This window comes from Coregonus lavaretus, assembly GCF_964263955.1.
Source record: "Coregonus lavaretus genome assembly, chromosome: 10".
Taxonomy (NCBI): domain Eukaryota; kingdom Metazoa; phylum Chordata; class Actinopteri; order Salmoniformes; family Salmonidae; genus Coregonus; species Coregonus lavaretus.
Genome location: NC_139997.1, coordinates 22,484,627 through 22,511,620, shown reverse-complemented (window position 1 = coordinate 22,511,620; position 26,994 = coordinate 22,484,627).

Genomic DNA, 26,994 nt, shown 5'->3' with positions numbered 1-26,994 from the left:
TAGTCCACTCAGGAACATTCAATGTCGTCTTGGTAAGCAACTCCAGTGTATATTTGGCCTTGTGTTTTAGGTTATTGTCCTGCTGAAAGGTGAATTTGCTGCCAGTGTCTGTCGGAAAGCAGACTGAACCAGGTTTTCCTCTAGGATTTTGCCTATGCTTAGCTCTATTCCATTAATTTTTATCCTAAAAAACTCCCTAGTCCTTGCCGATGACAAGCATACCCATAACATGATCCAGCCACCACCATTAGGAAGAGTGGTACTCAGTGATGTGTTGTGTTGGATTTGCCCCAAACATAACGCTTTGTATTCAGGACATAAAGTTAATTTCTCTGCCACATTTTTTACAGTTTTACTTTAGTGCCTTATTGCAAACGGGATGCATGTTTTGGAATATACATATATAGATTTTTTACAGGCTTCCTTCTTTTCACTCTGTCAATTAGGTTAGTATTGTGGAGTAACTACAATGTTGTTGATCCATCCTCAGTTTTATCCTATCACAGCCATTAAACTCTGTAACGGTTTTAACATCCCCATTGGCCTTCCTCTAAAGCAACTGAGTTAGGAAGGACGCCTGTATCTTTGTAGTGACTGGGTGTATTGATACACCATCCAAAGTGCAATTAATCATTTCACCATGCCCATCTACAAAAGCTGAAGAACATAGGCACATCCAGGTGCATTCCACAGGTGCTGGAGTTGTAGGTAAATTCATGAAAAACAGAAAGGAAAACGCCGCACACTGCTGCTCATGCTCCCAGGTTATATTTATTTATAACGTTTCGACCCTTAGGTCTTCATCAGGCATCCATATCCCAGGTGGGGGTGGAAGGTCCTATACATACCTGGGATAGGATAAAGTAATCCTTCTACCCCCCCCCCCCCCCAACAAAAAAAAAAAACATATTGTAAAGTGGTTATCCCACTGGCTATAAGGTGAATGCACCAATTTGTAAGTCGCTTTGGATAAGAGCGTCTGCTAAATGACGTAAATGTAAATGTAAATATAGGGGCAGTACTCAGTGACATCACCTCCTGAAACAGGAGGTAAACATTGTATAACATAGGTTCACAATATTAACATTTAATGTATCAAAATATATGATCATATACAAGGAACATAAAGTGCACAGGGAGGGATGTCAGTGTCACTTCTGCACAGTTATCGACATAGTGTGCTAGGCCTCCTTTACCTGCTCACATGGAAATAATGCACTGCGTGACAGAAGCCTCTGGAAAAGTATACCGCGGCAGTCTCTGTCCCTTATGGGAAAAGCAAGCTGTTATTTACCCTACAAATTATCAGCTAGCTTGTTACTGTATCAGGGAACAGCACAATAGGAGACTCTAGAGAATGAACCCAATGTAAAATTATTCCTCAGGACAATCCTGCTCTCCTTGCATCGAATCCACTGATATCAAATCCACTGTTAAATGCAAGAAGCAGATAGGTTTTAACAATAGTGATGTCAGTCATCAGGTGCTTTCAGATCAGTGGTCATGATGGAGAGTAGACCAGGGTCGTGTTCATTAGGACAAGAAACTGAAAATGATTAAAAGCGTTTTGCAAAAGGAAACGAAAATTAATGTTTCTTATTGGACAAGTCCAGGAAGTCCCTCCTTGTTTTGTGGCCATTGTCAAATAAAATCAAATAAAATTTCATTGGCCACATGCGCCGAATACAACATTACAGTGAAATGCTTACTTACATCCCTTAACCAACAGTGCATTTATTTTGTATAAAGAAGTAGAATAAAACAAACAAAAAAAGTGTAGTTGAAGTAATATGTAGGTATGTGGGTAGAGTTAAAGTGACTATGAATAAATAATTAACAGTGTAGCAGCAGCGTAAAAAGATGGGGTGGGGGGGCCGTGCAAATAGTCTGGGTAGCCATGATTAGCTGTTCAGGAGTCTTATGGCTTGGGGGTAGAAGCTTTTGAGAAGTATTTTGGACCTAGACTTGGCACTCCGGTACCGCTTGCCATGCGGTAGCAGAGAGAACAGTCTATGACTAGGGTGGCTGGAGTTTTTGACAATTTTGAGGGCCTTCCTCTGACACCGCCTGGTATAGAGGTCCTGGATGGCAGGAAGCTTGGCCCCAGTGATGTACTGGGCCGTACGCACTACCCTCTGTAGTGCCTTGCGGTCGGAGGACAAGCAGTTGCCATACCTGGAGGTGATGCAACCAGTCAGGATGCTCTCGATGGTGCAGCTGTATACTTTTTTGAGGATCTGAGGACCCATGCCAAATCTTTTTAGTCTCCTGAGGGGGAATAGGCTTTGTCGAGCCCTCTTCACGACTGTCTTGGTGTGTTTGGACCATGATAGTTCGTTGGTGATGTGGACACCAAGGAACTTGAAGCTCTCAACCTGTTCCACTACAGCCCCGTCGATGAGAATGGGGGCGTGCTCAGTCCTCTTTTTTTTCCTGTAGTCCACAATCATCTCCTTTGTCTTGGTCACGTTGAGGGAGAGGTTGTTATCCTGGCACCACACGGCCAGGTCTCTGACCTCCTCCCTATAGGCTGTCTCATCGTTGTCGGTGCTCAGGCCTACCACTGTTGTGTTGTCGGCAAACTTATCGATGGTGTTGGAGTCGTGCCTGGCCATGCAGTCATGGGTGAACAGGGAGTACAGGAGGGGATTGAGCACGCACCCCTGAGGGGCCCCCGTGTTGAGGATCAGTGTGGCAGATGTGTTGTTACCTACCCTTACCACCTGGGGGCGGCCCGTCAGGAAGTCCAGGATCCAGTTGCAGAGGGAGGTGTTTAGTCCCAGGATCCTTAGCTTAGTGATGAGCTTTGAGGGCACTATGGTGTTGAATGCTGAGCTGTAGTCAATGAATAGCATTCTCACGTAGGTGTTCCTCTTGTCCAGGTGGGAAAGGGCAGTGTGGAGTACAATAGAGATTGCATCATCTGTGGATCTGTTGGGGCGGTATGCAAATTGGAGTGGGTCTAGGGTTTCTGGGATAATGGTGTTGATGTGAGCCATGACCAGCCTTTCAAAGCACTTCATGGCTACAGACGTCAGTGCTACGGGTCGGTAGTCATTTAGGCAGGTTATCTTAGAGTCCTTGGGCACGGGGACTATGGTGGTCTGCTTGAAACATGTTGGTATTACAACAATTGTTGTGCTAGAGAAGTGCAGCGTTAGTCTCACTGTTGACACTCCCACCCATAACCGACACACACACACACACGCCCACACACTTACACTCCCCACCCCTGGCCTCGAGCCCTTTACGAAGCAGCTGCAGGACGAAGTGAGCTGTCACCAGTCCAAGATGAATGGGTGGTTCCCAGCTCATTGGCCTATATATTTATTGGAGGAGGCACCACTAATTGGAGTTCATTTAAGAAGGGATCTTTAAACGCAAATAATGCTGAGCCACAGAAACGAAAGAGGGGAAGGGAGCGAGAGGGGCCTCTAGACACATTGAAGGGGATGAAAAGTCAGACACAGAGAAAGAGAGAGGGGGGAACAGAGAGGAGAGCGAAAGGGGGGCTGAGATACAGAGCACACGTGCACAAGAGGCTGCAATATAGAGCAAGAGAGAGAGGGGGAAGGAAAGTCAGAGACAGAGAGGGAGAGAGGGGGGAGGGAGAGGACAGAGACAGAAAGTGAGACAGAGGGAGAGAGAGAGGGCAAAAAGAGGGAGGAAGGGGGTTGGCTAGCATAAAGCAGTGAGATTACCTCAAGAAAGCCTAAAGCGGGGAATCTGGGGCAGAACATGATAACATCTCTCTTGTGACCTCACACCAAGGAGAAAAAAGCCTATGAAATAGAAATGTGATCACTCCCCTCACCTCTTTTTAACACCAGCGGAGAGCTACTTAGCAGAGCTGTTGGAAAATCAATGGGAGCAACGTTAACAAAATAAATGCAAGGAATAGAGGCCACAATAGATTTAAAGTGTAATACGATACAATATACTTTATTGTCCATTTACATGGAAATTCATTTTGTGGTCATGTGAATACGTTGTGGTGGTGTATGCACATTTAACTGCCTTCTGCTAAACATGTAACAATACATAGTTGGGTTTGTATTTGTATTTGTATTTATTATGGATCCCCATTAGGCAGCAGCTACTCTTCCTGGGGTCCAGCAAAATTATGGCAGTCATACAATTTTAAAAATACAGTCACAACAGATTTCACAACACACTAAGTGTGTACCCTCAGGCCCTTACTCCACTACCACATATCTACAACACAAAATCAATGTGTACGTGTGTATATTGCGTATGTTATCATGTGTGTGTATGCATGTGTCTGTGCCTATGTTTGTGTTGCTTCACAGTCCCCGCTGTTCCATAAGGTGTATTTTTATCTGTTTTTTAAATCTAATTTTACTGCTTTCATCAGTTACTTGATGTGGAATAGAGTTCTGTGTAGTCATGGCTCTATGTAGTACTGTGCGCCTCCCATAGTCTGTTCTGGACTTGGGGATTGTGAAGAGACCTCTGGTGGCATGTCTTGTGGGGTATGCATGGGTGTCTGAGCTGTGTGCCAGTAGTTCAAGCAGACAGCTCGGTGCATTCAACATGTCAATACCTCTCACAAATACAAGTAGTGATGAAGTCAATCTCTCCCCAACTTTGAGCCAGGAGAGAATGAAATGCATATTATTAATGTTAGCTCTCTGTGTACATCCAAGGGCCAGCCGTGCTGCCCTGTTTTGAGCCAATTGCAATTTTCCTAAGTCCCTCTTTGTGGTACCTGACCACACGACTGAACAGTAGTCCAGGTACGGCAAAACTAGGGCCTGTAGGACCTGCCTTGTTGATAGTGTTGTTAAGAAGGTAGAGTAGCGCTTTATTATGTACAGACTTCTCCCGATCTTAGCTGCTGTTGCATCAATATGTTTTGACCATGACAGTTTACAATCCAGGGTTACTCCAAGCAGTTTAGTCACCTCAACTTACTCAATTTCCACATTATTTATTACAAGATTTAGTTGAGGTTTAGGGTTTAGTGAATGATTTGTCCCAAATATTTAGGACTAACTTATTCCTTGCCACCCATTCTGAAACTAACTGCAGCTCTTTGTTAAGTGTTGCAGTCATTTCAGTCGCTGTAGTAGCTGACGTGTATAGTGTTGAGTCATCCGCATACATAGACACACTGGCTTTACTCAAGATTGAAAAAAGTAAGGGGCTTAGACAACTGCCCTGGGGAATTCCTGATTCTACCTGGATTTTGTTGGAGAGGCTTCCATTAAAGAACACCCTCAGGTAACTCTTTATCCACAATATAGCCATAACACATACGCTTTTCCAGCAGCAGACTATGATCAATAATGTCAAAAGCCGCACTGAATCTAACAAAATAGCCCCCACAATCTTTTAATCATCAATTTCTCTCAGCCAATCATCAGTCATTTGTGTAAGTGCTGTGCTTGTTGAATGCCCTTCCCGATAAGCGTGCTGAAAGTCTGTTGTCAATTTGTTTACAGTAAAATAGCATTGTATCTGTCACGGGCTGATGTGGATGTGGTGTTGGAGTCAGGCGCAGGACACAGAAGCTTAGTCGATCAAACTTTTAATAGTCACAGGAGCAAAGAACAATCCATATAGGCCTCATTAAACAGGAGGCGAGCGAATACGCAAAACGGTGCGTAAAGTGAAACAGCACTAACAATAAGCAAACAAAAACAATCTACACCAAACGACAGGCGTACAACGACACACAACTACAAACAAAACCAAAGGAAACTTATAGGTGACATAATCAAGACGTGATAAGGAACAGGTGCACTAATCAGACAAAACCAAACAAACATAGATAACATCAAACGGTGGCAGCTAGTACTCCAGGGACGACGAACGCTGAAGCCTGCCCGAACAAGGAGGAGGAGCAGCCTCGGCGGAATCCGTGACAGTATCTGGTCAAACACAATTATTTCCAAAAGTTTACTAAGGTTTGGTAACAGGCTGATTGGTTGGCTATTTGAGCCAGTAAAGGGGGCTTTACTATTCTTAGGTAGCTGTGATGGGTGATTTGAAGGAGTCAGGCGCAGGAGGGTAAATCATAGAATACAGAGTTTATTCCAGAATACAGAGTTATGCAGAATTGTGTCAAACAGTCCAGTGCGCAAAACAGGCGCACTGGAACCAAACAGGCACACAGGGAAAATATACCCCAGCAATACAAAATACACGGAGCTCAACCGAAGCCTGCCCGAACCAGGAGAGGAGGCAGCTTCGGAGGAAGTCGTGACAGTAGCGGAATGACTTTTGCTTCCCTCCAGGCCTGATGGCACACACTTTCTAGTAGACTTAAATTGAAGTTATGGCAAATAGGAGTGGCAATATTGTTTGCTATTATCTTCAGTAATTTTCCATCCAAGTTGTCAGACCCCGGTGGCTTTTCACTGTTGATAGACAACAATAATATTTTCACCTCTTCCACACTCACTTTTATGGAATTCAAAATGACAATGCTTGTCTTTCATAATTTGGTCAGATATACTTGGATGTGTAGTGTCAGCGTTTGTTGCTGGCATGTCATGCCTAAGTTTGTTAATCTTGCCAATGAAAAAATCATTAAAGTAGTTGGCAATATCAGTCGGTTTTGTGGTGAATGAGCCATCTGATTCAATGAATGATGGAGCTGAGTTTGCCTTTTTTCCCCAAAATAGTTTCTTCTTCTTTTTATTCAGTTTAGTCACATGATTTCTCAATTTTCTGTACGTTTGCCAATCGGTTGTGCAGCCAGACTTATTTGCCATTCCTTTTGTCTCATCCCTCTCAACGATACAATTTTTTAATTCCTCATCAAGCCACCGGGATTTAACAGTGTTTACAGTCATTTTCTTAATGGGTGCATGCTTATTAGTAACTGGGATAAGCAATTTCATAAATGTGTCAAGTGCAGTGTCTGGTTGCTCCTCATTACACACCACGGACCAACAAATATTATTTACATCAACAACATAGGAATCACTACAAAACGTATTGTATGACCTCTTATACACTATATTAGGCCCAGCCTTTGGAACTTTGGTTTTCCTAGATATGCCTACTATATTGTGATCACTACATCCGATGGTGTCACGATCGTCGAAAGGAGTGGACCAATGCGCAGCGTGGAATGCGAACATCTTTTATTTATATTTCACCACACGAACAAAAACAACAAAACGATACGTGAAGTCCTTGGGTACATACACAAACCAACACGGAACAAGATCCCACAAAACACAAGTGCCAAACGGCTGCCTAAGTATGGTTCCCAATCAGAGACAACAAGCAACAGCTGATTCACGTTGCCTCTGATTGAGAACCACCCCGGCCAACATAGAAACACATGAACTAGAAACTGAAACAATGAACACAAAACATAGACTCTACACACCCTGGCTCAACATAAAAGAGTCCCTAGAGCCAGGGCGTGACAGTACCCCCCCCCCCCCCCCCCCCAAAGGCGCGGACTGCGACCGCGCCAACATGAACCGAACAGGGGAGGGCCAGGTGGGCATTCCTCCTCGGAGGCGGATCCGGCTCCGGGCGTGTCCACCACCCTCTAATAACCCCCCCGTAGTGCCCCTGGTCTGGTCTGGCCCCGCTGGCTGGAGCTGGACTGGACATCGGTGGAGCGGATTGCTTAGGCTCCGGTGTGGAGCAGCTGACCGGTACCTGACCAAGCACCGGTGAAACGGGCACGGGCGGTGCCGGACTGACGACGCGCACCACAGGCTTGGTGCGGGGAGCAGGAATGGGCCGGACCGGGCTGACGACGCGCACCCCTGGCTTGGTGAGGGGAGCAGGAACGGGCCGGACCGGGCTGGCGATGCGCACCACAGGCTTGGTGCGGGGAGCAGGAATGGGCCGGACCGGGCTGACGACGCGCACCACAGGCTTGGTGCGGGGAGCAGGAATGGGCCGGACCGGGCTGACGACGCGCACCACAGGCTTGGTGCGGGGAGCAGGAATGGGCCGGGCCGGGCTGACAAAGCGCACCACTGGCTTGGTGCGGGGAGCAGGAACGGGCCGGGCCGGGCTGACGATGCGCACCACTGACTTGGTGCGGGGAGCAGGAACGGGCCGGGCCGGGCTGGCAACGCGCACCATAGGCTTGGTGCGGGGAGCAGGAACAGGCCGGACCGGGCTGGCCACACGCACCATAGGCTTGGTGCGAGGGGCAGGAACAGGCCGGGCCGGGCTGGCAACGCGCACCATTGGCTTGGTGCGGGGAGCAGGAACAGGCCGGGCCGGGCTGGCGACGCGCACCATTGGCTTGGTGCGAGGGGCAGGAACAGGCCGGACCGGGCTGGCGACGCGCACCATTGGCTTGGTGCGAGGGGCAGGAACAGGCCGGGCCGGGCTGGCAACGCGCACCATTGGCTTGGTGCGGGGAGCAGGAACAGGCCGGGCCGGGCTGGCGACGCGCACCATTGGCTTGGTGCGAGGGGCAGGAACAGGCCGGACCGGGCTGGCGACGCACACCATTGGCTTGGTGCGAGGGGCAGGAACAGGCCGGACCGGGCTGTGGAGACGGACTGGAGGTCTGGAGCGAAGAGCTGACACAACCCGTCCTGGCTGAATGCCTATCTTAACACACTCTGTGTGAGGCATCAGCACAGGACGTACAGGGCTGTGTACACGTACTGGCACAACAGCACGTGACACTGGCGCAGGATATCCGGGACCGAGGAGGGGTACTGGAGGCCACGATCGTTGAGCCGGCACACTCCGTCCTGGCTGCATGCCCACCTTAGCACGACACGTGCGTGGTGCTCGCTCAGGACGTACCGGACTGTGCCAGACCACTCGCGGCACAGTACGCAGCTCCGCATATTTCGGAACCTGCCCAGTCTCACGCTGCCTAGCCTGAGTATGGGGAGTTGGCTCTGCTCTACCTCTAGGCTCCGCCAACCTCCCTTCCGGCCCCCCAAACCCGGTGGCCTCCTCTCCTAATCCCCAAACTCGCCCTGTAGCTGCCTCCAGCAGCCCCGTCATCCATGCCGTGTGCCCCCCCCTAAAAATGTCTTGGGGTTGCCTCTTGCGTGTCCGACGTCGGCCCGGTTGGCGCCGCTGCTCCTCTCTACGGCGCGCCTCCACCGTCTCCTCCCACGGACGGCGATCCATACCGGCCTGGATCTCCTCCCAAGTCCAGGACCCTTTCCCGTCCAATATCTCCTCCCAAGTCCAGGCTGTCTGCTCCTGGACACGCTCCTTGGTCCTGTTATGGTGGGATCTTCTGTCACGTATCGTTTTGTTGTTTTTGTTCGTGTGGTAAAATATAATAAAAGATGTTCGCATTCCACGCTGCGCATTGGTCCACTCCTTTTGACGATCGTGACAGATGGATCTGGATATTCAAGCAGCATTAGTAAAGATGTGATCAATACATGTTGATGATTTAATTCCTGTGCTGTTAGTAACTTCCCTGGTAGGTTGACTGATAACCTGAACCACATTGTAGGCCCTGGTTACAGTTTGAAGCTTTTTCTTGAGTGGGCAGCTTGATGAAAGCCAGTCAATATTTAAATCACCCAGAAAATATACCTCTCTGTTGATATCACATACGTTATCAAGCATTTCACACCTTATCCAGATACTGACTGTCAGCACTTGGTGTTTTATAGCAGCTTCCCACAAGAATGGGCTTCGGGTGAGGCAGATGAACCTGTAGCCATATTACTTAAACAGTATTTAACATAAGATCCTCTCTAAGCTTTACAGGAATGTGGTTCTGAATATAAACAGCAACACCTCCCCCATTGGCATTTCTGTATTTTCTGTAAATGTTATAAGCTTGTATTGCTACCACTGTATCATCAAAGGTATTATCTAAGTGAGTTTCAGAGATAGTCAGAATATGAATGTCATCTGTTACTAGCAAGTTATACATTTCATGAACCTTGTTTCTTAAGCTACATATGTTAACGTCGGCTATTTTGGGTTGGCTGATAACGTCTCAAAAATGATGTGCGTGCATCGATGAGGAAGAAGGATGTGTGGTGTTATGATTCTGAACAGTCAGATAGCTAGCAACAATGACAAGAAACTGCCATGTCACCAACCAGGTTTCCATCCAACCTTTTTATGCGAGTAAAGTACATGTCACGACTGTAAAACATTGAAAACATTTCATGACAGGCCGGATGGAAACAGAAAAGTTGTCGGTAAACTTTCCAAATGTTGACAAAACAAATAACGCTAGACAAGGTGGGATCCTTTTGTTTCTGTAAAATTAGTTATGTAAGAAATGTCGGTGGAAATGCTTTTATGTGCAAATATTGATGTGATAACCATCATAGCTTATTGTTATTTATTTTGCTAATTTGCACCCCAGTATCTCTATTTGCACATCATCTCTTGCACATCTATCATTCCAGTGTTAACACTAAATTGTAATTATTTTGCACTATGGCCTATTTATTGCCTTCCCTCCATAACTTGCTACATTTGCACACACTTTATATATATATTCTGTTGTATTTTTGACTTTATGTTTTGTTTACCCCATATGTAACTCTGTGTTGTTGTTTTTATCGCACTGCTTTGCTTTATCTTGGCCAGGTCGCAGTTGTAAATGAGAACTTGTTCTCAACTGGTTTACCTGGTTCAATAAAGGTGAAATAAAAATTAATAAAAAGAATAGCGACGTAAACTTGGATTCACGCAATGGCATGTTTTGTGGTCCTCCCACTAGGACTAGTTTATTAGGCTACAGATGAAATAAGTAATGATGAACTTCACAGGATCATCGTCCATAATCTAATGTAGGCTATACCCGCACTGTATATGCAAGTTGTTAGCTAGAGCGCATGTGCCAATACCAGAGTGTGCACACTCGCTATACACTGAATGGACAAAACATTAGGAATACCTTCCTAATATTGAGTTGCACCCCCTTTTGTCCTCAGAATAGCCTCAATGCGTCGGGGCATGGACTCTACAAGGTGTCAAAAGCGTTCCACGGGGATGCTGACCCATATTGACTAAAATGCTTCCCAAAGTTGTGTCAAGTTGGCTGGATGTCCTTTGGGTGGTGGACCATTCTTGATACACATGGGAAACTGTTGAGAGTGAAAAACCCAGCAGCTTTGCAGTTCTTGACACACTCAATCGTGGATTTAACAAGTGACATCAATAAGGGATCATAGCTTTCACCTGGATTCACCTGGTCAGTCTATGTCATGGAAAGAGCAGGTGTATAGCGCAATTTCTTTTGTGAGAAAACCATCAGTATAGTTGAAAATACGATGGAAACCCATTTAACTTGTATTTTATCAGCAACAAGTCAATTTAATAGAAACACACCTCTGGTGGGAAAATACACATATTGTTTTCACACAGATATTTTAATATTCGCATTAAAATCTGTCGCCAATTTGATGGAAACCTAGCTATAGACAGTGGTGGAAAAAGTACCCAATTGTCATACTTGAGTAAAAGTAAAGATACCTTAATAGAAAATGATTCAAGTAAATGTGAAAGTCACCCAGATACTTATTTTCCACCATAATTTGCAAACAAATTCATTAAAAATCCTACAGTGTGATTTTCTGGATATTTTTCTTCTCAATTTGTCTGTCATAGTTGACGTGTACCTATGATGAAAATTACAGGCCTCTCTCATCTTTTTAAGTGGGAGAACTTGCACAATTGGTGGCTGACTAAATACTCCCCCCCCCACTGTATACAGTATCTGGGGAAGGGTATAAACATTTCTAGAGTGTTGAAAGTTCCCAAGATGACCAAGTACCCAATGACCACTCTGACAGAACTACAGAGTTCCTTAGCTGAGATGGGAGAACCTGCCAGAAGGAAAACAGTCTCTACAGCACTTCACCAATCTGGGAGAGTGGTCAGACGGAAGCCACTCCTGAGAAAAAGGCACATGTGTCACGCCCTGGCCTTGAGAGCCCGGTTTTCTTTAGTTGGTTTGGTCAGGGTGTGAATTTCTATGTGTAGATCTAGTTATTGTAGTTCTATGTTGGCCGGGTGTGGTTCCCAATCAGAGGCAGCTGTCGATCGTTGTCTCTGATTGGGGATCATACTTAGGCAGCCATGTTGCCTACCTATGTTGTGGGATCTTGATTCTGTGTTTGGCTTGTCTGATGTTTAGCATTTAGAATGTCACATTACGTTGCTTTTGTTGTTTTGTCGGTGTTTATAAAATAAACGAACATGTACGCATACCACGCTGCACCTTGGTTCAAACCTGTACTCAACGAACGTGACAACATGACAGCACGCCTGGAGTTTGCAAAAAGGCACGTGAAAGACTAAGAGCATAAGGCAAATGATTTAAGGTCTGATGAGACACAAATGTAACTCTTTGGCCTGAATGCAAAGTGCTATGTCTGGAGAAAATCATCACTAGTCTAACACCATCCCCACCGTGAAGTATGGTGGTGGCAGCATCATGCTATGGGCATGCTTTTCAGCGGCAGGGACAGGGAGACTGGTAAGGATAGAGGGAACAATGAATTGAGCCAAATACAAGCAAATCCTTGATGAGAACATGACTTACAGTGCAAACGACAGACTGGGGCGAAGATTTACATTCCAACAGGACAATGACCCCAAGCATGCAGCCAAAGCAACGCTGGAATGGCTTCAGAACAAGAACGTGAAGGTCCTTGAGTGGCCCAGCCAACTTCCAACACAGCTTGAGAAAATTTGCAAGGAAGAAAATCCCCAAATCCAGATGTGCAAAGCTGATACAAACATACTCAAGATGACTCAAAGCTGTAATCGCAGCCAAAGGTGCTTCAACAAAGTATTGACTCAGGGGTGTGAATACTTATATAAATGAGATGTATCTGTATTTCATTTGGAATATTTCTAAAAACATGTTTTCACTTTGTCATTATGCTGTATTGTGTGTAGAAGGGTGAGATCTTTTTTTAAATATTTAATCAATTTTTGAATTCAGAATGTAACAACAAAATGTGGAATAAGTCAAGAGGTATGAATACTTTGAAGGCACAATATCTACCTCAATTATCTCGTACCCCTGTACATCAACTCGGTACTGGTACCCCTTGTTTACAGCCAAGTTATCGTTAGTAATTGCTTATCTATTATTACTTTTATTATTACGCGTTTTACTTTTCTATTATTTCTTTATTTTCTTTCTCTCTGCATTGTTGGGAAGCGCCCGTAAGTAAGCATTTCACTGTTAGTCCAAACCTGTTGTTTACGAAGTATGTGATGAATTAAATTTGATTTGATTAGTAGGTGACTAGTTTCAGAAAGTACATCTTGTTATTGTTACCATGTCTTGTTTGAGGTGTTTTGACTCATGTCATGTCTATGCTAATATGGCAACATTTTGCTAGCTAGCTAACCAACAACTGTAACGATGTATTTGAGAGCCAACAAGTGCTCATTGTGCAACTGTATTTATGTTTTCAATAAACATTTGGAGACAAAATATAGTTTACATGTTGTCAGCAATCTAAGCCAACCCAGTCTGTTTTACCCCATAGTTGCGCACAACCAACCCGTCTATAGAGAGTAGGTCTATTTATTTGTAAAATTGTAGGCTACTCATGATATTTCTGACTATGTTGAGATGCCTTTGGATGGGATATAGTATCATGAATATTGCAATAAGGTGGACTCTATTGTCAGTGGTAATTCCCTCAAAGAATCAGTCTTCAACTCTAGTTTTGCTATGCTAACAAATACATTGATCTCTACCTCATTCAACACATCCAGAGAAGCCAAAACAACAGTGTATATACAGTGCCTTCAGAAGGTATTCAGACCCCTTGTCTTTTTCCACATTTTGTTACGTTAATGCTTTATTCTAAAATTGATAAAATAGTTTTATTTCCTCATCAATCTACACACAATACCCCGTAATGACAAAGCAAAAACAGGTTTTTTGACATTTTTGCTAATTTATTGAACTTTTTTTTTGTTGAAATATGACATTTACATAAGTATTCAGACCCTTTGCTCAGTACTTTGTTGAAGCACCTTTGGCAGCGATTAGAGCATCGAGTCTTCTTGGGTATGACGCTACAAGCTTGGCACACCTGTATTTGGGGAGATTCTCCTATTCTGCAGACTCTCTCAAGCTCTGTCAGGTTGGATGGGGAGCGTTGCTTCACAGCTATTTTCAGGTCTCTCCAGAGATGTCCAGGCTCTGGCTGGGCCACTCAAGGACATTCAGAGACTTGTCCCGAAGCCCCTCTTGGGTTGTCTTGGTGTGCTTAGGGTCGTTGTCCTGTTGGAAGGTGAACCTTCGCCCCAGGTCCTGAGCGCTCTGGAGCAGGTTTTCATCAACAATCTCTCTATACTTCATCTTTCCCTCGATCCTGAATAGTCTCCCAGGGACTGCCGCTGAAAAACATCACCACAGCATGATGCTGCCACCACCATGCTTCACCGTACGGATGGTGCCAGATTTCCTCCAGACGTGACGCTTGGCATTCACGCCAAAGAGTTCAATCTTGGTTTCATCAGACCCGAGAATCTTGTTTCTCATGGTCTGAGAGTCTTTAGGTGCCTTTTGGCAAACTCCAAGCGGGCTGTCATGTGCCTTTTTCTGAGGAGTGGCTTCCGTCTGGCCACTCTACCATAAAGGCCTGATTGGTGGAGTGCTGCAGAGATGGTTGTCCTTCTGGAAGGTTCTCCCGTCTCCACAGAGGAACTCTAGAGCTCTGTCAGAGTGACCATCGGGTTCTTGGTCACCTCCCTGACCAAGTCCCTTCTCCCCCGATTGCTTAGTTTGGCCGGACGGCCAGCTCTAGGAAGAGTCTTGGTGGTTCCAAACTTCTTCCATTGAAGAATGATGGAGGCCACAGTGTTCCTAGGGACCTTCAATGCTGCATAAATTTGTTGGTACCCTTCCCCAGATCTGTGCCTCAACACAATCCTGTCTCGGAGCTCTACAGACAATTCCTTCGACCTCATGGCTTGGTTTTTGCTCTGACATGCACTGTCAACTGTGGGACCTTATATAGACAGGTTTGTGCCTTTCCAAATCATATCCAATCAATTGAATTTACCACAGGTGGACTCCAATCAAGTTGTAGAAACATCTCAAGGATGATGAATGGAAACAGGATGCATCTGAGCTCAATTTCGAGTCTCATAGCAAAGGGTCTGAAAACTTATGTAAATAAGGTATTTCAGTTTCTTATTTTTTATACATGCAAAAAAATCTAAAAACCTGTTTTCACTTTGTCATTATGGGGTATTGTGTGTAGATTGCTGAGTATTAGTTTTAATTTTTTTTATTTTAGAATAAGGCTGTAACGTAACAAGATGTGGAAAAAGTCAAGGGGTCTGTATACTTTCCGAAGGCACTTTATGGAGTGCCTGACTCAATGTTGGCAAAGTATACTTTTTTTACTTTAAGCACTTCCCCAAAAAGAACAACTAGAAAAAGCCGGCCACCGCAACCTCCTTCCCCATCAGAGTTAAAGGGCTTCTTGATGTTTACTGCAGAGTATTAGAAAGCAGTAATCTGGGAGATGATGGGTAGGGAGGTTAGCACTGGTAAGCCTGGGTCGTGATGTATCACTTGGCAAATATCAGTGATCATAAAAAGCTGTTGTAACATGCCTCCGAAAATGTGATTACGCAACTTTGGCATGGCTTGCTTTGGTTTGAGTGGCCCAATGTCCACGTTGGTCAATAGCCTGTTGACCCATTTGATTCCAATTTAAACAGGGATGATTCCAATTCAAGGAGCGGGACACTAATCCGGACGCTTATAAGAAATCCCCCTACGCCCTCAAACAGGCAAAGTGTCAATACAGGACTAAGATTGAATCCTACTACACCGGCACTGACGCTCTTCGGATGTGGCAGGGCTTAAAATCTATTACGGACTACAAAGGGAAACACAGCCGCGAGCTGTCCAGTGACGCGAGCCTACCAGACGAGCTAAAAGCTTTTTATGCTCGCTTCGAGGCAAGCAACACTGAGCATGCATGAGAGCGCCAGCTGTTCCGGACGACTGTGTATTCACGCTCTCGGTAGCCGATATGAGCAAGACCTTTAAACAGGTCAACATTCACAAGGCCGCGGGGCCAGAAGGATTACCAGGACGTGTACTCAGAGCATGCGCAGACCAACTGGCAAGTGTCTTCACTGACATTTTCAACCTCTCCCTGACCGAGTCTGTAATACCTACATGTTTCAAGCAGACCACCATAGTCCCTGTGCCCAAGAAAGCGAAGGTAACCTGCCTAAATGACTACCGCTCTGTAGCACTCACATCGGTAGCCATGAAATGCTTTGAAAGGCTGGTCATGGCTCACATCAACACCATCATCCTGGAAACCCTAGACCCACTCCAATTCGCATACAGATCCACAGATGAAGCAATCTCAATCGCACTCCACACTGCCCTTTCCCACCTGGACAAAAGGAACACCTAATTGAGAATGCTGTTCATTGACTACAGCTCAGCATTCAACACCATAGTGCCCACAAAGCTCATCACTAAGCTAAGGACCCTGGGACTAAACACCTCCCTCTGCATCTGGATCCTGGACTTCCTGACGGGCCGCCCCCAGGTGGTAAGGGTAGGCAACAACACATCTGCCACACTGATCCTCAACACGGGGGCCCCTCAGGGGAGCGTGCTTATTCCCCTCCTGTACTCCCTTTTCACCCATGACAGCGTGGCCAAGCACGACTCCAACACCATCATTAAGTTTGCTGACGACACAACAGTGGAAGGCCTGATCACTGACAACGATGAGACAGCCTATAGGGAGGAGGTCAGAGACCTGGCAGTGTGGTGCCAGGACAACAACCTCTCCCTCAACGTGAGCAAGACAAAGGAGCTGATCGTGGACTACAGGAAAAGGCAGGCCTAACATGTCCCCATTTACATTGACGGGGCTGTAGTGGAGCGGGTCAAGAGTTTCAAGTTCCTTGGTGTCCACATCACCAACAAACTATCATGGTCCAAACACACCAAGACAGTCGTGAAGAGGGCACGACAACACCTTTTCCCCCTCAGGAGACTGAAAAGACTTGGCATGGGGTCCCCAGATCCTCAAAAAGTTCTACAGCTGCACCATTGAGAGCATCCTAACCGGTTGCATCACCGCCTGGTATGTTAACTGCTCGGCATCCGAACGTAAGGCGCTACAGAGGGTAGTGCGTACGGCCCAGTACATCACCGGGGCCAAGCTTCCTGCCATCCAGGACCTATTTACTAGGCGGTGTCAAAGGAAGGCCCAAAAAATTGTCAAAGACTCCTGTCACCCAAGTCAGACTGTTCTCTCTGCTACGGCACGGCAAGCGGTACCAGAGCGCCAAGTCTAGGTCTAAAAGGCTCCTTAACAGCTTCTACCCCCAAGCCATAAGACTGCAATTAATCAAATGGCCACCTGGACTATTTACATTGACACCCTCGTTATTGTTATTTTATTGGATTACTTTTTATTTTATTTTATGAACTCTATTTCTTGAACTGAATTGTTGGTTAAGGGCTTGTAAGTAACAATTTCACGGTAAGGTCTACACCTGTTGTATTCGTCGCATGTGACAAATACATTCTGATTTGATTTGATTTGATTTAGGCTGGTGTTATCTTATCCTTAGCCCAAATCAGCACCTAAACCAAGGAGTGGTTTGAGTAGTGTTGACCCATGTACAGTTGAAGTCGGAAGTTTACATACACCTTAGCCAAATACATTTCAACTCCGTTTTTCACAATTCCTGACATTTAATCCTAGTAACAACTCCCTGTCTTAGGTCAGTGTCACGATCGTCTTGGAAAGGAGTAGACCAAAGCGCAGCGTGTTGCACGAACATGATGCTTTATTTAATTAAAGCGAAACACGAAACAACAAAACAAATAACGATTCGTGAAGTCCACAGTGACAATGACTGTAAAGGAACAAAAACCCACAAACACAAGGTGAAAACCGACAGTTTAAATATGGCTCCCAATCAGAGACAACGAGCCAACAGCTGACACTCGTTACCTCTGATTGGGAGTCACTCAAACAAAGAAATACAACAACCTAGAACAACCCAACCAAGAAACAGAAACCAAAGAAACGAACACACCCTGGCTCAACATACAGAGTCCCGGAGCCAGAGCGTGACAGTACCCCCCCCTAAAGGCGCGGACTGCGACCGCGCCTCAATAAGGGCTAAACAAGGGAGGGCTGGGCGGGCATACCTCCTCGGCGGCGGTTCTGGCCCCGGCCTTGCCCACCACCCTCCAAACAACCCCCCATAGCGCCCCTGGTCCGGTCTGACCCCGCTGGCTGGATCTGGACTGGACAATGACGGAGCGGATTGCTTACGCTCCGTTGTGGAGCAGCTGACCGGTCTTACCAGGCTGACGACTCGCACCCCGGGCTTGGTGCGAGTAGCAGGAACGGGCTGAACCAGGCTGACGACTCGCACCCCTGGCTTGGTGCGAGTGGCAGGAACAGGCTGGACCAGGCTGACGACTCGCACCCCTGGCTTGGTGCGAGTGGCAGGAACGGGCTGGACCAGGCTGACGACGCACCCCGTAGGCTTGGTGCGTGGAGCAGGGACAGGCCGGGCTGGGCTGACGACGCACACCGTAGACCTGGTGCATGGAGCAGGGACAGGCCGGACAGGGCTGGCGACGCACCCCGTAGGCTTGGTGCGTGGAGCAGGGACAGGCCGGGCTGGGCTGACGACGCACACCGTAGACCTGGTGCGTGGAGCAGGGACAGGCCGGACAGGGCTGGCGACGCACCCCGTAGGCTTGGTGCGTGGAGCAGGGACAGGCCGGGCTGGGCTGACGACGCATACCGTAGGCTTGGTGCGTGGAGCAGGAACAGGCCGGACAGGGCTGGCGACGCACACCGTAGACTTGGTGCGTGGAGCAGGAACAGGCCGGCCAGGGCTGGCGACGCACACCGTAGACTTGGTGCGTGCAGCAGGAACAGGCCGGGCAGGGCTGGCGACGCACACCGTAGACTTGGTACGTGGAGCAGGAACAGGCCGGGCTGGGCTGGCGACGCACACCGTAGGTTTGGCGCGTGGAGCAGGAACAGGCCGGGCAGGGCTGGCGACGCACACCGTAGACTTGGTGCGTGGAGCAGGAACAGGCCGGGCAGGGCTGTCGACGCACACCGTAGACTTGGTGCGTGGAGCAGGAACAGGCCGGGCAGGGCTGTCGACGCACACCGTAGGCTTGGTGCGTGGAGCAGGAACAGGCCGGGCAGGGCTGTCGACGCACACCGTAGGTTTGGTGCGTGGAGCAGGAACAGGCCGGGCAGGGCTGTCGACGCACACCGTAGACTTGGTACGTGGAGCAGGAACAGGCCGGGCTGGGCTGGCGACGCACACCGTAAGTTTGGCGCGTGGAGCAGGAACAGGCCGGGCAGGGCTGGCGACGCACACCGTAGACTTGGTGCGTGGAGCAGGAACAGGCCGGGCAGGGCTGTCGACGCACACCGTAGACTTGGTGCATGGAGCAGGAACAGGCCGGGCTGGACTGGCGACGCACCCCGTAGGCTTGGTGCGTGGAGCAGGGACCGGCCGGGCTGGGCTGGCGACGCACACCGTAGGTTTGGTGCGTGGAGCAGGAACAGGCCGGGCTGGGCTGACGACGCACCCCGTAGGCTTAGTGCGGGAAGCAGGAACGAGCCGGGCCGGGCTGGCGACGTGCACCGTACACTTAGTGCGGGAAGCAGGAACGGGCCGGACCGGACTGGTGACGCACACCACTTGCTTGGTGTGAGGAGCGGGACTGGGTTTCATCATAACCCTCCGCTCCCTCAGCTGCCTACCGAGTTCCTCTCGCCGTGCCTCATTTCTCACCCTTTCCCTAATCGCCTCTAATAGCTCCATCCTCTGCAACATTAACTCCTGCTCCCTCTTCGCCAGTAGCCCCCTTAACCTGGTGGCCTCCTCTCCAAATCGCCCAATACGCCCTGTGGCAGCCTCCTGCTGCCCAGTCGCCCATGCCGTGTGCCCCCCCCTAAAAAATTCTTGGGGGTGCCTCTCGTCCGTCCGACGATGGCACTGCTGACGCCGCTGCTCCTCTCTTGTCCAGTCTGCCTGCTCCTGGACACGCTGCTTGGTCCTTTGACGGTGGGTTTTTCTGTCACGATCGTCTTGGAAAGGAGTAGACCAAAGCGCAGCGTGTTGCACGAACATGATGCTTTATTTAATTAAAGCGAAACACGAAACAACAAAACAAATAACGATTCGTGAAGTCCACAGTGACAATGACTGTAAAGGAACAAAAACCCACAAACACAAGGTGAAAACCGACAGTTTAAATATGGCTCCCAATCAGAGACAACGAGCCAACAGCTGACACTCGTTACCTCTGATTGGGAGTCACTCAAACAAAGAAATACAACAACCTAGAACAACCCAACCAAGAAACAGAAACCAAAGAAACGAACACACCCTGGCTCAACATACAGAGTCCCGGAGAATTATTTATTTCAGCTTTTATTTATTTAATCATATTCCCAGTGGGTCAGAAGTTTACATACACTAAATTAGTATTTGGTAGCATTGCCTTTAAATTGTTTAACTTGGGTCAAACGTTTTGGGTAGCCTTCCACAAGCTTCCCACAATAAGTTGGGTGAATTTTGGCCCATTCCTCCTGACAGAGCTGGTGTAACTGAGTCAGGTTTGTAGGCCTCCTTTCTCGCACACACTTTTTCAGTTCTGCCCACAAAATGTCTATAGGATTGAGGTCAGGGCTTTGTGATGGCCACTCCAATACCTTGACTTTGTTGTCCTTAAGCCATTTTGCCACAACTTTGGAAGTATGCTTGGGGTCATTATCCATTTGGAAGAGCCATTTGCGACCAACCTTTAACTTCCTGACTGATGTCTTGAGATGTTGCTTCAATATATCCACATTATTTTCCTTCATCATGACGCCATCTATTTTGTGAAGTGCACCACTCCCTCCTGCAGCAAAGCACCCCCACAGCATGATGCTGCCACCCCCGTGCTTCACGGTTGGGATGGTGTTCGTCGGCTTGCAAGCAGCCCCCTTTTTCCTCCAAACATAACGATTGTCATTATGGCCAAACAGTTCTATTTTTGTTTCATCAGACCAGAGGACATTTCTCAAAAAAGTACGATATTTGTCCCCATGTGCAGTTGCAAACCGTAGTCTGGCTTCTTTTATGGCAGTTTTGGAGCAGTGGCTTCTTCCTTGCTGAGTGGCCTTTCAGATTATGTCAATATAGGACTTATTTTACTGTGGATATAGAGACTTTTGTACCTGTTTCCTCCAGCATTTTCACAAGGTCCTTTGCTGTTGTTCTGGGATTGATTTGCACTTTTCGCACCAAAGTACGTTCATCTCTAGGAGACAGAACGTGTCTCCTTCCTGAGCGGGATGACGGCTGCGTGGTCCCATGGTGTTTATACTTGCGTACTATTGTTTGTACAGATGAACGTGGTACCTTCAGGCATTTGGAAATTGCTCCCAAGGATGAACCAGACTTATGGAGGTCTACAATTTTTTTTCTGAGGTCTTGGCTGATTTCTTTAGCTTTTCCCATGATGTCAAGCAAAGAGGCACTGAGTTTGAAGGTAGGTCTTGAAATACATCCACAGGTACACCTCCAATTGACTCAAATGATGTCAATTAGCCTATCAGAAGCTTCTAAAGCCATGAAATCATTTTCTGGAATTTTCCAAGCTGTTTAAAGGCACAGTCAACTTAGTGTATGTACACTTCTGACCCACTGGAATTGTGATACAGTGAACTATAAGTGAAATAATCTGTCTGTAAACAATTGTTGGAAAAATTACTTGTGTCATGCACAAAGTAGATGTCCTAACCGACTTGCCAAAACTATAGTTTGTTAACAAGACATTTGTCGTCTTGACTTCTTTCTTATCTCATTCTCGTTGGCACCAAAAGTAAAAAAAGTGTTGATAGGGGACAGAATGCGGTCGGACCATCATATAATAGGCATATACATTACTCTGACTGAATTTCCACGTGGGCGAGGATATTGGAAATGTAATCAAAGCCTATTAGATGATAATTTATTCATAATTAGAACAAAGGAATTTATAACGGACTTTTTCCAACATAACATAGGTACAGCGAATCCCCTTATTGTATGGGACACCTTTAAATGTGCCTTTAGAGGCCATGCAATTCAGTACTCATCTCGAAAACAAAAGCAATTTAGGTCAAAAGAGTTTATACTAAGAAAGGAAATAGAAAGTCTAACAGAACAGATAGATGGCAATAAAAACTGTAACATAGAGGCTCAGAATAAATTAGAGGAAAAACAAAAAGAAATGGAAAAACTTATTCAAGAAAGATCAAGTGTAATATATTATAAAAATAAAGCAAACTGGATGGAATATGGGGAAAAATGCACAAAATTCTTTTTTAATCTTCAACATAGGAATGCTACCAAAAAGAACTTAATGAAACTGGTTACAATTGACGGAGTCACCCATAATTCACCTAATGATATTTTGAAGGAAGAAACAAAGTATTTTAAGCATATGTTTTCTTTTCAGTCGCCTCCATCTCCTCTAACTGAAGCTAATTGTAGAGATTTTTTTTCTATTGATAATGTCAAATTAACAGCCACACAAAAAGACTCATGTGAAGGTGAAATTACAGAGGAGGAACTTCTGGATGCAATTAAAGACTTTAAGTCCGGGAAAACTCCAGGGTTGGATGGCATACCAATCGAGGTATACCAAACCTTTTTTGATATACTAAGAGGACCGTTATTAGCATGTTTTAACCACTCCTATGTAAATGGTAGATTATCTGACACTCAAGAAGAAGGTCTGATCTCATTATTACTGAAACAGGATACAAGTGGAAAATATAAAGATCCAGTCCATTTACAAAATTGGAGGCCCCTTACACTTCAGTGTTGTGATGCAAAAATCCTAGCAAAATGTATAGCGCATAGAATTAAAAAGGTATTGTCGGATATTATTCATTCTAATCAGACAGGTTTTTTACATGGAAGATACATTGGAGATAATATAAGGCAAGTATTGGAAACAATAGAACACTATGGAAAATATGGGAAACCAGGCCTGCTATTCATAGCAGACTTCGAAAAGGCATTTGATAAAGTTCGACTGGAATTTATATATAAATGCCTGGAGCATTTCAATTTTGGAGAATCTCTTATAAAATGGGTCAAAATCATGTATAGTAACCCTAGGTGTAAAATAGTAAATAATGGCTATTTCTCAGAAAGTTTTAAACTGTCAAGAGGAGTGAAACAAGGTTGTCCACTATCGCTATATCTATTTATTGTGGCCATCGAGATGTTAGCTATTAAAATCAGATCCAATAATAATATCAGAGGATTAGAAATACAGGGCTTAAAAACAAAGGTGTCATTGTACGCAGATGATTCATGTTTTCTTTTAGATCCACAACTAGAATCCCTCCACAGCCTCATAGAGGATCTAGATACATTTTCTAACCTCTCTGGATTAAAACCAAATTATGACAAATGTACTATATTACGTATTGGATCACTAAAAAATACAATTTTTACATTACCATGTAGTTTACCAATAAAATGGTCTGATGGTGATGTGGATATACTCGGAATACATATCCCAAAGGAAATAAATGATCTCACTTCAATAAATTTTAATAGAAAGTTAGCAAAAATAGATAAGATCTTACTACCATGGAAAGGAAAATACCTGTCAATTTGTGGAAAAATCACCCTGATTAACTCTTTAGTATTATCCCAGTTTACCTATTTGCTTATGGTCTTGCCTACGCCTAGCAAACAGTTTTTTAAATTATATGAGAAAAAAATATTCAATTTTATTTGGAACGGCAAGCCAGACAAAATTAAAAGAGCATATTTATATAATGAATATGAATTCGGAGGACAGAAATTATTAAATATTAAAGCATTAGACCTATCACTAAAATCTTCAGTCATCCAAAAGTTATACTTAAATCCGAACTGGTTCTCAAGCAAATTAGTAAGATTGTCTCACCCACTGTTCAAGAAAGGCCTTTTTCCCTTTATTCAGATTACAACCTCTCACTTTCAGTTATTTGAAAAGGAAATAATCTCCCAAATGTCACTATTTCTAAAACAAGCCATAGAAAGTTGGTTGCAATTTCAATTTAATCCTCCAGAAACGACAGAACAAATAATGCAACAAATATTGTGGTTAAATTCAAATATACTAATTGACAAAAAACCTTTATTTTTTGACAGAATGTTTAAAAAAGGTATAATCTTCGTAAATGATATCATCGGTAGGACTGGTGGAGTTATGTCGCACATGCAGCTAACAAAAACATATGGAAATGTCTGCTCTACCCAAAATTACAACCAAATAATTGCAGCCTTACCGCAAAAGTGGAAGAGGAAAGTTGAAGGGGGAGAAAGTAAGGAACTTGTCTGTCGGCCTTGCATTAAAGAACATAATTGGTTAAGGAAAACTGTGATAAATAAAAAAGTATATCAGTTTCACTTAAGGACCAAAGGATTGACAGCCGTCCCATATAGATTGCAAAATAGTTGGGAAGAGATCTTTGACGTACCGATCCCATGGCATAGTGTTTATGAACTGACACGCAAAACGACACCGGATTCAAAAAATTAGAATCTTTCAATTTAAATTATTATATAAAATTCTTGCTACCAATAGAATGTTATTTATATGGGGGATACAATCTTCCCAGCTCTGCATATTTTGCTGTGAAGAGATAGAATCATTAGATCATTTGTTTTGGTTCTGTCCATTTGTAGCTTGTTTTTGGACACAGGTCCAGGAATGGCTAAAGGATTGCAATATTTACCTGGAACTAACCTTGCAGATAGCATTACTGGGTGATCTGAAAAGTCATAGTCAATCAATCAATAATATAATAATACTTTTAGCAAAAATGTTTATTTTTAATTCACAATCTGTAGAAGCAATGAGAATAGAAAGGTTCAGAACTTTTGTAAAACATCACAGTACGGTTGAAATATATATGGCAAATAGAAATCCTATATGGATGGTGTTAAGAGATAGATGGGAGGTATTGAATAGAGTTGAAGGATGGGACTAATAACAAATAACAACAAATAATAACAAAGATAGCTAATAATGTAAGCATACTGTGTCCATAATAAGTATATAGGTTGTATGTTGGGAGCTTTTGGGAAAGAGCACAGTTAGAAAGATATGGCATTTAGAAGCAAACCGGATGGACATCATGAAAATGATCGGAGAGGTTGAGAGTAGAAGAGGTTCAGGAGCAAAAAAATAAATAAATATATATATATATATATATATATAGAATTATTGTAAAATTAACTCTGTCCATAAGGTGTAGATAGTAAGTATAGACCGGAAGTAGAGGCCTGGGTGTTGTTGTTCACTAATTTACTCCAAGTAGGGAAAGGATGGTGGGGTTGAAAAGTAATAAAGGGGAATATATATATAAAAAATAAAAAAAAACATGGGGGATTGGAAGTGATGCAGACAATTACATTGATAGAAAATACAATCTATCTGCAATATTAAGCTGATCAATCCCCCCCCAAAAAAAAAAAAAAAAAAAAAAAAAAAGACATTTGTGGAGTGGTTAAAAAATGAATTTTAATGACTCCAACCTAAGTGTATGTAAACTTCCGACTTCAACTGTAGGTCTCGTCTTCTAGGCTTATTTTACAGACAGTATGTGTCCTGAATATTACCATTGAGAATCTCCAGCAGACTGGCGATAGGGCAGTTCGGGCAAATGCCCAGTGGCTGGTCAATCTTTTGGCCAGTGGATTGGTCTCATGTGAAAGAAAACATATTTACCCATTTTTGTGTGTCAGAAATGCCCGGGACGATTTCTGGTCCCAATCCGCCCCTGATCTCATTTACATTTTACATTTACGTCATTTAGCAGACGCTCTTATCCAGAGCGACTTACAAATTGGTGCATTCACCTTATAGCCAGTGGGATAACCACTTTACAATATGTTTTTAAATATTTTTTTATTAATTTTTTCTTTGGGGTGGGGTAAGGGGGGGTAGAAGGATTACTTTATCCTATCCCAGGTATTCCTTAAAGAGGTGGGGTTTCAAGTGTCTCCGGAAGGTGGTGAGTGACTCCGCTGTCCTGGCGTCGTGAGGGAGCTTGTTCCACCATTGGGGTGCCAGAGCAGCGAACAGTTTTGACTGGGCTGAGCGGGAACTGTGCTTCCGCAGAGGTAGGGGGGCCAGCAGGCCAGAGGTGGATGAACGCAATGCTCTCGTTTGAGTGTAGGGACTGATCAGAGCCTGAAGGTACGGAGGTGCCGTTCCCCTCACAGCTCCGTAAGCAAGCACCATGGTCTTGTAGCAGATGCGAGCTTCAACTGGAAGCCAGTGGAGTGTGCGGAGGAGCGGGGTGATGTGAGGTTGAACACCAGACGGGCTGCGGCATTCTGGATGAGTTGTAGGGGTTTAATGGCACAGGCAGGGAGACCAGCCAACAGCGAGTTGCAGTAATCCAGACGGGAGATGGATTAGGACCTGTGCCGCTTCCTGTGTAAGGCAGGGTCGTACTCTCCGAATGTTGTAGAGCATGAACCTACAGGATCGGGTCACCGCCTTGATGTTAGCAGAGAACGACAGGGTGTTGTCCAGGGTCACGCCAAGGCTCTTCGAACTCTGGGAGGAGGACACAATGGAGTTGTCAACCGTGATGGCAAGATCATGGAACGGGCAGTCCTTCCCCGGGAGGAAGAGCAGCTCCGTCTTGCCGAGGTTCAGCTTGAGGTGGTGATCCGTCATCCACACTGATATGTCTGCCAGACATGCAGAGATGCGATTCGCCACCTGGTTATCAGAAGGGGGAAAGGAGAAGATTAGTTGTGTGTCATCTGCGTAGCAATGATAGAGGCCATGTGAGGATATGACAGAGCCAAGTGACTTGGTGTATAGCGAGAATAGGAGAGGGCCTAGAACTGAGCCCTGGGGGACACCAGTGGTGAGAGCACGTGGTGCGGAGACAGATTCTCGCCACGCCACTTGGTAGGAGCGACCGGTCAGGTAGGACGTAATCCAAGAGTGAGCCGCGCCGGAGATGCCCAGCTCGG